This window comes from Nyctereutes procyonoides, unplaced genomic scaffold (assembly GCF_905146905.1).
Source record: "Nyctereutes procyonoides isolate TBG_1078 unplaced genomic scaffold, NYPRO_anot_genome, whole genome shotgun sequence".
In the NCBI taxonomy this organism is placed as follows: Eukaryota; Metazoa; Chordata; class Mammalia; order Carnivora; family Canidae; genus Nyctereutes; species Nyctereutes procyonoides.
In genome coordinates, this window is record NW_026575145.1 from 23,283,612 (window position 1) to 23,293,601 (window position 9,990).

The following is a 9,990-nucleotide window of genomic DNA, read 5'->3' on the forward strand; positions in this document are numbered from 1 at the left end:
GTTCAACAGAGGGAAATACATTTTGTAAGTGAGACACTGCGATAAGGTATGTTATATTTCTTGGAAGTCTCAAAGAAAAGATCCTTGTGCTGTTTCCTACCCCAATACTTCCCCAATATAACAATTGCTTCAAAGGCAAGGGAAGAAGAAAATGGCTTGTTTGACTGCGTGCATGTAAGAGAATCATGGTATATTTTGATGTAGGCTTAGTGAGGCCACTTTCATGCTATTAGTGTCATCTGAATCTTTTTAGCAGCAGCTACTTTCCTTTTGTGTTTTTAGTAATTTCTGGGGAATGTAAAAGGGGTATGAGTGAGAAGGTAGGTGGGTAGGAGGGGGAGCATATGAAAGGTAGGCAGTAGAAGAAAAGGAAGGGCCTAGAGAGAGCTGGAACGTGGGAGCTTCTCAACTACCTGACTGACCCCTTGTTTCTTTTTCTTTCTTTCTTTCTTTCTTTCTTTCTTTCTTTCTTTCTTTCTTTCTTTCTTTCTTTCTTTCTTTTTTTAAGATTTTATTTATTTATTCATGAGAGACACAGAGAGACAGAGGCAGAGACACAGGCAGAGGGAGAAGCAGGCTCCACGCAGGGAGCCCGACCACGTGGGACTCCATCCCGGGTCTCCAGGATCACACCCTGGGCTGAAGGTGGCGCCAAACCGCTGAGCCACCCAGACTGTCTGACTCCTGGTTTCATATGTCTCTGTTCAACTGGTAGGCACTTCTTTGGTCTTTATGGGATGAAGGTAAAATTCTAAAAAAGCGGGACGCCTGGGTGGCTCAGTGGCTAAGCCTCTGCGTTTGGCTCAGGTCGTGATCCCGGGGTCCTGGGATCAAGTCCCACATTAGGCTTCCTGCAAGGAGCCTGCTTCTCCCTCTGCCTGTGTCTCTGCCTCTCTCTCTGTCTCTCATGAATAAATAAATAAAATCTTTCAAAAATTCTAAAAAGGCTGAAGTGAAATTCTAAAAGGCTGTATGTTTCAAGGTGATGGGTTAGAAAGAGCACTGGCCTAAGAGTCTTGGGTTTAGTTTCAACTCAGTTCCTCACTATCTATGTTCCTCTATCTATCTATGTGGCCTTGGGTCCACCATTTCAAATTTTTTAAAGTCTCAGGCTTCCTTATGTTTTTTGTTTTTCCTCTTAACAACTACAATCATAGGAATGTATTGAATGTTTATTATTAAACCAGGCACTGTAAAATGAAGGGACTAGAATAGATCAAGGACCTTAAGTCCAGACTCATTGATAAGCTGCCAGGTGTCCGTGAACTTGTAAAGCAATTTTCTGGGGAAATAGTCAAAATGTTCATCACTTTTCATGGAAGAAATCCAGAAAAAGTTCAAAACTAGTGGGCTGAATGAGCTCCAATAAGGTCCTACTAGCCTTGAGTCTTTGAGTCTTCTCTTCAAGAACAAGTGAGGCTGCACCTGGCAAAGAGCTCCCTTTACCTGCCTGCTCTTAGGAGAGGTTGGGTGGGTGTTGGTTGTGGGCACAGAGTTGAGAGGGAGCCTGGGAATAGAAGTGTGAGCAAGTAGGGCAGAACCTGGTATTCAGAGCCACAGTATCTGGGTTTAAACTCCACCTTGTCACTCACTAAGAAACTTGAGGCAAGGGATCCCTGGGTGGCGCAGTGGTTTGGCGCCTGCCTTTGGCCCAGGGCGCGATCCTGGAGACCCGGGATCGAATCCCACGTCGGGCTTCCGGTGCATGGAGCCTGCTTCTCCCTCTGCCTGTGTCTCTGCCTCTCTCTCTGTGACTATCATAAATAAAAATTAAAAAAAAAAAAAAAAAAAAAAGAAACTTGAGGCAAGTTAAATTATTCTGAGCTTCAGTTTTCTCATTTGTAAAATGGGGATAATACCATACCTCACTCCCAATGTTGTTAATTTATGTAAAGTTTTCAAAGCAATACCTAGCACATAGCAAGCATTATTTAACTGCTGTTATTGAAAATGAATGTATGTGTGAGTGTAAGTGAAAATGTTGGGGAGAGATAACTTGTCTGTGGGTGTGTGGGTGTCTGTGTGTCTGAGGAGCAGAATATATCAAAGATTGTACTTGGGTAGCAGGATATGAATTCTAAACCATTTTTATGTGAAAATTGAATTTATTCTCTTTTTTCTTGGATCAAAAATTATTTGAGAGATTTTTTTTAGTAGGGTAGAACAGGATAGAACTCCATTTCCCACCACTACTTTGTTGGATTGGCATCAGTCGGACTGACAACTTGGGGTCTGATCCTGGTGCCTGACAGTGATTTTCTCATCCTGAGACAAGCCCATTGAGGACAGTCCTGTGAATTTCATGATTTTAGGGCCCCATGGATGGACTGGACCAGAAACCTCACCAGCTCATCCTAGAATCTTGCCCTCAGTGGGAATGTGGCATCATCTGTAGCAGAGGCCTAGAGCCAACTGTCCAGGTACCATGAACTGAAAGAACACTTGTCCCTATCTCAAATGCAAACGATGAGAACACCATTTTACTTTTGTAGAGTAAAGGGCGCCCCTAGAACTTTGGTGGAGTGGGGGAAACCATGCTGGTGCTTATGCTTTGAGGTTTCCCTGAGTAGTTGGAACACTAGCAGCTGGGACAGTGAGAATGGCTTCTCTGCTACATCGGCAGACCACAGCTGACACTGTGAGTCTATTCTCTAAACCACACTAGTGGTCTTCCCTTTGTTTCTTTTATTTTATTTTTAGAAATTTTATTTATTTACGTGTATGTATAAGAGAGAGAGAGAGAGAGAGAGAGAGAGCGCTTGACCAGGGTGAGGGATAGAGGGAGAGGGTGAGGGAGAGAGAGAAATCTCAAGCAGATTCCATATGGAGTCCGATGTGGGGCTCGATCCAAGGACCCTGAGATCACAACCTGAGCTGAAACCAAGAATTGGACACTTAACTGACTGAGCCACCCAGGCCACCCCCCCGCCCTTTTCTAAATAAATTCTTTTAGAAATTTCCTTTATCTCTACCCCTCAAGATATATGTTAGCAATTATCCTCCAAGCATATGGTCCACTGCTATACATCTGAAGAGTCTCATGACTAAGACTCTACTAGACAGTAATAAATGACTTATTCTAATAGCTAGCCCCCTCAAGATCCTGGAAACCTTGCTTCCAAAATTTCTTAGAGACTTACCCTATCCTTAACCCCTCCCAACTTGAAAGTATATAATGGGTCACTCCTTAAGACCCCAGTGCAGCTCTTTCTGCCCACAGGTCCTGTCTCCATGCTTTAATAAAACCACCTTTTTGTACTGAAGATGTCTCAAGAATTCTATTTTTTTTAAGTAGTTTTTACCCTACAGCTTGGTTAGACTCAGTCACTTCTTTTTTTAAGATTATATTTATTTATTCATGAGAGACACAGAGAGAGAGAGGCAGAGACACAGGCAGAGGGAGAAGCAGGAGCCTGATGTGGGATTTGATCCCGGTCTCCAGGATCACACCCTGGGCCAAAGGCAGGTGCTAAACCACTGAGCCACCAGGGATCCCCCTCAAGAATTCTTTCTTGACTGTTTGCCCCGAACCCCAACATTTCTACATCAATCCATGTGTTGTGTGCATCATCAGTTCATTCCTTTTTATTGCTGAGTAGCATTCCATAGTAGGGATATTCCACAATTTGTTTATCTATTCACCAGCTGATGGACATTTGGGTTGTTTCCAGGTTGGGGCTATTTTGATATGAACATTTGAATATAAGTCTTTGAATAGATGTATGTTTTCATTTCCTTTGGGTAGGTATCTGAAAGTGGGATTTCTGGGTTGTATGGTGAATGTATGCTTAACTTCATAAGGCACTATCAAACTGTTTTCCAAAGTTCTTGTGTCATTTTGCATTTCTGCTAGGATTGCATGAATGTTCCCATGTCTGTAGACTCTTCACACATCTATCATATACATACACTTCACTTTTCCTACTGCAATGGGTCATTAAGTGAGAAGATCTCTTTTACTATGGAAGCTCCAGGTTTCATAATCTGTTTCAGATACTCATTCTAATGATTAGTGTAACACACTCCTCTGTTAGGAAGTGCCCCGCTTAGAAATAGAGACTATCGACTCTCAGTCCTCTTTGTCTCTGGCTATTACTCATAATTCCTCTTATTTCCTTTCACCCTTTTTATTAGGAAGACCAAAATTAACAACTTTGGCCAACTAACCCATCATTAGTGTCAAAGATTTTATCTTGTTTGATTTTTTTCTTCTTACAGATTTTATTTACATTTATTTATTTGAGAGAGAGACAGAGACAGAGACAGAAGCAGGAGCAGAGGGGAGAGGGAAAAGCAGGCTCCCTGCTGAGCCAGGAGCACGTGGGGCTCTATCCCAGGACCTTGCCTGAGCAAGAAGGCAGACACTTAACTGACCGAGCCCCCCAGACACCCTGATTTTATTTTATTTTTTTTAAAGAGAAAAATACATATTTGGGACTTTTCTACTCATTCTCAAGTTTTTCTTTATCTATTCTCTCTGAATTTTAGTTTGTAGACAAAGCATTTCCTGATAATTTACCTTTCCCTTCAGTCTGACTCTTGTTGGAAAGTCTCCCTCTCCTTCCCCTCCTCAGCGCTATATCTCTCATGCATCCCCTCATTCTCTGCCTTTGGGCTGGTGGTAGCATCTGCCTGTGTTGACTTCTTGCACTGTGCTAGCAAGGCCTTGGCTTATTCTTAGGCTTCCCTGCATGCAGGGCTTTTGCTTCCTTTCTCCATGCTGTAGAGGGAAAGAGAAAGTACATGATGCGCTGACTGTATGTGTCCAGGAAAGGCTCTGTGATCATTGAAGCCCTGTTTTTATTATCCAACCAGGGGGAGGTATTCATTTCCACTTGAATAGAGGCATGAAGCTCTTTTTTAGACTGAAGTTGGCTATTTTGCATAAAACAAAGAGGTTATACATCAGCATGGGGTAACTGGCTTTTCTCAGGAGTGATCTAACAATGCCTAGAGACAAAGGTTTAATTATAAGCTACCACAGTTAAAAGACTCGTAACCCACACACAATATCTTATCAAAATTTCACCATTCCTTTTGAAAGAGATTTAAACTGGTTGGCGGATCTAATGAAGAGCCTACTTTGTCCTCATTTCCTCACTGTTCCCAGAGCATTTCAAGCTTATTTCAGCCTCTGGCCTTTGCCAAAGCTGTTCCCATAGCCTGGGGTGCTTTCCCTTCCTTTCTTTAGCTTATATGTTACTTATTTCTCTTTCATTTTAGGCACTTACTCCTGTAAGAAGGGCTTTTGTTTGCTTGCTTTTCACTTTTTTTCTTTTTCTTTTTCATTTTTCTTTTCTTTTCTTTCTTTCTTTTCTTTCTTTTCTTTCTTTCTTTCTTTCTTTCTCTTTCTTTCTTTCTTTCTTTCTTTCTTTCTTTCTTTCTTTCTTTCTTTCTCTTTCTTTCTTCTTTCTCCCCCCCCTTTTTTTTACAACTTTAGCTCATTCTGAGCTATACTGTCTATGAAGAATCTAGTACACACAAGTTTAACTCATTATTCTTCAGTTGTATCTATCAGTGATCTTGTCTTCTCCCCAGAAATGAGCTATTTAGAGGGTAAAGACCATATTTTACTTATTTTTTTTTATTCCAGCCCCTAATTCATTCCAGGTCCTGGGAACATATAATTTTGTTGAACCAGTGAGTTGAATGAATGTTAAGGGACTGTTGGTTGATTATGGGGTCATTGTTGGAGATGCTGTATAACCTCATCCACAGTATCACCATTATAATGGTAGTCAGTACTGTTTGCAGAGGTCAGCTAGAAACTATACACTACCCCCCATGTCTTCCTCTAGCATTGATTCCTTTTTTTTCTTTTAAGATTTTATTTATTTATTCATGAGAGACACAGAGAGAGGCAGAGACATAGGCAGAGGGAGAAGCAGGCTACCTGTGGGGAGCCTGATACAGGACTCATCCCAGGGCCCCAGGATCACGACCTAAACCAAAGGCAGATGCTCAACCACTGAGCCACCCAAGTGCGCCATGATTCTTTTCTTCTTTCCTCTTCCCTTCAGTGATTTTCAGTGATTTGGACAGCAAAGAGGTAAATGACCTAAAAGGAGAGAGGCTTAGGTGGATTAGAAGGGAAATATTTTAAACTTGTTTATAATCTTGTTATGAATTGTATTTTGCTCCACAGGTTGGGAATTATATCCCATAACGGTTGCATGAAGCATATGGACAAGTGCTGACGAAGCCAGCAAGATTTTATTTACATGCAGTTGGTAAAAACAATTGAACATAGTGCCTATTACTTCTAAGGATGGCAGGACAAAAAAAGTTTGTTGATTTTTTCAAGTAATTTCTGCACCCAACATGGGGCTTGAACTCAGGACCCTGAGATCAAGAGTTGCACGGTCTTCCAACTGAGCCAGCCAGGCACCCATAGATCATATGATTTTCTAAGGGAGATTGCCCAGTTGATCCCAGGTGCCCTTTCTGGCCCAGGTCAGGCTCTCACTGTTCGGTGTAGAGATTACCTAAAAATAAAATCTTTAAAGGAGGAAAAAAAAAAAAAGAAAATCATACAATCTTGAAATCACCAAAGGACAGACATTAAGGATTGAGCTAAGGCCTTTGGGATCACTCCCTGAGCCGAAGGCAGATGCTCAACCATTGAGCCACCCAGGCATCCCACCCTGGCTGTTTTCAAAGCAAAGCCTGGATAATGTCTTTTAACATCATTCATTGGTATAATCTGTAATTAGGGCAATTTTTAAAAAGAGTGTTAAAGCCCATCTTGGGTATTTGGGTTTCCAAAACCAACCAACCAACCAACCAACCAACCAACAACAAACAGCCAAACAAACCCCACAAACTTGTGAACTCCAGGAATTCTTCAATTCATGACAAGGGAGGAAGATACTTTTGTGTTGGGGGCATAGAGATTTATCTCCACCAGATACTCCAGGAGACCCTTCCAGCATGAGTGCCATGGCACAGATAAAATAGCTGTCTCTGGAAATAGATTGAGACTTTGCACAGCAAATATTATCAAAATTTCAGAGGCCCTCCTCAAGATAGTGTGAATCCTCACAGTATTGCCCATAGATGGTTTGTTTTCTGGCACCTGAATGAGGAGATCCACAGAGCATTCCAAAGGCTGGAGGGATTTCTTACCAGTGGCAAAGGCAGGGAGCCTGAATAAGGCTAATTCAGGCTTGGTACTGGGCAAAGCTGCAAAGTTGGCCAAAGTGTCTTCCCATCTGTCTTCTCCTGAGTCTCCATCCCTTCTGGTAACTCCTTTCTTGCCACATGTTTCATGCTGCCCTCAAGGTGAGCAGCACTGTACACTGGAAGGTGTACTAGGCCTGCAATTGGAAGGCCTGGATTCAAGTTCTGACTCTGCCACTTACTAACAGCCGTGTGACCTTCGCCATGTCCCTTAACCTCTTAGATTCTCAGCTTCCCCTATTGAAAAATGGAAATAACACCTCAAACAGGTGTCATGAGGCTCAAGTGATAGAATGCTTGTGTAAGTGACTTTAAAAAAAGATTTTATTTATTTATTTGAGAGAGAGAGACGGACAGACACATGTGCAAGAGTTTCTCCTGGGTACATGGTTGGGCATGGTTTCACTAGATTGTAGTTTATTGCAGACTTTCAACTTTATTATTTAATATAAAATTATATCTGTTTGTTTTCTCATCAGCAATTTATGAGGGCTCAACATTTTTGCCAATACCTAGTTATGTGAGACTTATATTTTTGCCAATCAAGTGCCTGTGTAGTAGTATTTCCTAGTGCTGTTAGTGTACATTTCCTTGATTACTAATAAGATTGAGCATATTTTCACACATTTATTGGCTATTCATTGGGTTATTTTTTTTTAGCATTTAAAACATCACATTGGTAATCTCTTAAAGACTTGTAAGTTTGTGTTTTATGAATATTTAGTCCCTTAAATTGCTTTCAGATTGCTTTTCTCACTTTGTAGCTTTCTCACTTTCTGTCTTTAAATGAAGGGAAGTCTTAATTTTTTTGTTGTTATTAAACAAAATGAATTGAGATACACAAAGATTTAGCAAAAAGTTACAGAAAAGACCTAAGTGTCAAGGCACCCGGGTGTCTCAGTGGTTGAGTGTCTGCTTTTGGCTCAGGTTGTGATACTGGAGTTCCGGGATCTAGTCCCAGGATTGAGTCCCTCATCAGGTTCCCTGCAGGGGAACCCTCTGCATATGTCTCTGCATATGTCTCTCCCTCTCTCTTTGTGTCTCTCATGAATAAATACACAAAATCTTAAAAAAAAACAAAAAAAAAAAACAAAAAAAAGACACAAGTCCCATTGGGCTTCTGAGTCATGGAGTAGTATGCCCGGCTGGTTTTCCAGAATGACTCTGCTAGGTGACTGTGGAGAAGACATTGTATTGGGGATGCCCCCAGGTATACGCCACTCTGGCTTACCTAGAAGCTAACACTTGCCGCGAGAGTGGACAGTTCTCTAAAGCACAAAGAACTTTCCTTTAAAAAGTATTATTTACCCATCTTACCTGTGGAGCAAATGAGGTCATAGATGCGAAGGCTGACCATTGGTTTATTAGCAGAAGTTGCAGAAGGCCATCCCTTAACCGTTTTTTCCCTTGGGCATGGTGGAGTTAAGCTGTGGGCTGAATGTAGGATAGATGCCTTGGAAGATTGGACCAGGGGTGGGGCAGATTAATTAATTAATTAATCAATTAATTTAAAAGATTTTCTTTATTTATTCATGAGAAACAAAGAGAGAGAGGCAGAGACACAGGCAGAGGGAGAACCAGGCTCCATGCAGGGAACCGGAGGTGGGACTTGATCCAGGGACTCCAGGATCAGGCCTTGGGCTGAAGGCAGCGCTAAACTGCTGAGCCAGCGCAAGCTGCCCATTTTTTTTTTTTAATTAAAAGATTTTTATTTATGAGAGAGATTGAGAGAGAGCGCACAAGTTGTGGAGAGGGGCAATCAGGCTCCCTGCTGAGCAGGGAGCCTGATGGGGGGCTCCATCCCAGGACTCTGAGATCATGACCTGAGCTGAAGGCAGACACTTAACTGAGTCACCCAGGTGCCCTGGTTCATTGTTCTTTCATGTAATTTTTATAGTAATCTTGATAAGTTTCTGGAAAATTATCTTTTGGAGGGTTTTTTTTGTTGTTGTTTTGTTTTTGTTTTTGTTTTAATTCATGAGAGACCCACAGAAAGAGGTAGAGACACAGGCAGAGGGAGAAGCAGACTCCATGCAGGGAGCCCGATATGGGACTCGATCCCAGACCTGGGACCACACCCTGAGCCAAAGGCAGACACCCAACCGCTGAACCACCCAGGCGTCCCTCTTCTGGAGTTTTGATTGGAAATGCACTAAATCTATAGCTAACCTTTTAAAACATGTCAGGGGTGTTTTCTATCTTTGATGGTTTTTCTTCTCTGGAATAGCTGAGTGAGCATAGAATAATGTTTCCATTACCCATTGCTGTGGGAAAGCCACCCCACACTGAGTGGTTTAAAGCAACAATCATTTATTTTGTTCACAGATCTGTAGTTTGGGCAGGGCTTGGTGGGCCAGCTCGTCTCTCTTTCATGTGGTGACAGCTGGGGCAACTCAAAGGCTGGGGCGGGGTAAGGTGTTGCTGGAATCATCTCCAGGCTTGTTTACTTACATGTCTGGCAATTGAGGATGGCTGTTGGCTGGGACCTCAGCTGGGGCTGTTGGCCCCAGAACCTATGGGTACCCCGCCGTGTGGCTGCTTAGCTTTCTCTCAGAGTGGTGGCTGGGTTCCAAGACCAAGCATTCCCAATGGACAGAGTGGAAGCTGCCTGTCTCTTTAGGTAATGGGCCAGGAACCGACAGTGTCACTTCTGCTGTATTCGACTGACTGACTGATGGAGCAGTCACCAAGTCCAGATTCGGGGGAGGGGATGCAGAGCCCACCTCTTGGTGGGACAGGTGTCTTAGAATTTTGGGACTCTTAAAAAATTGCTACAAATAAGTTCAATTTTTGAATGCTTGTTAAAGCCTG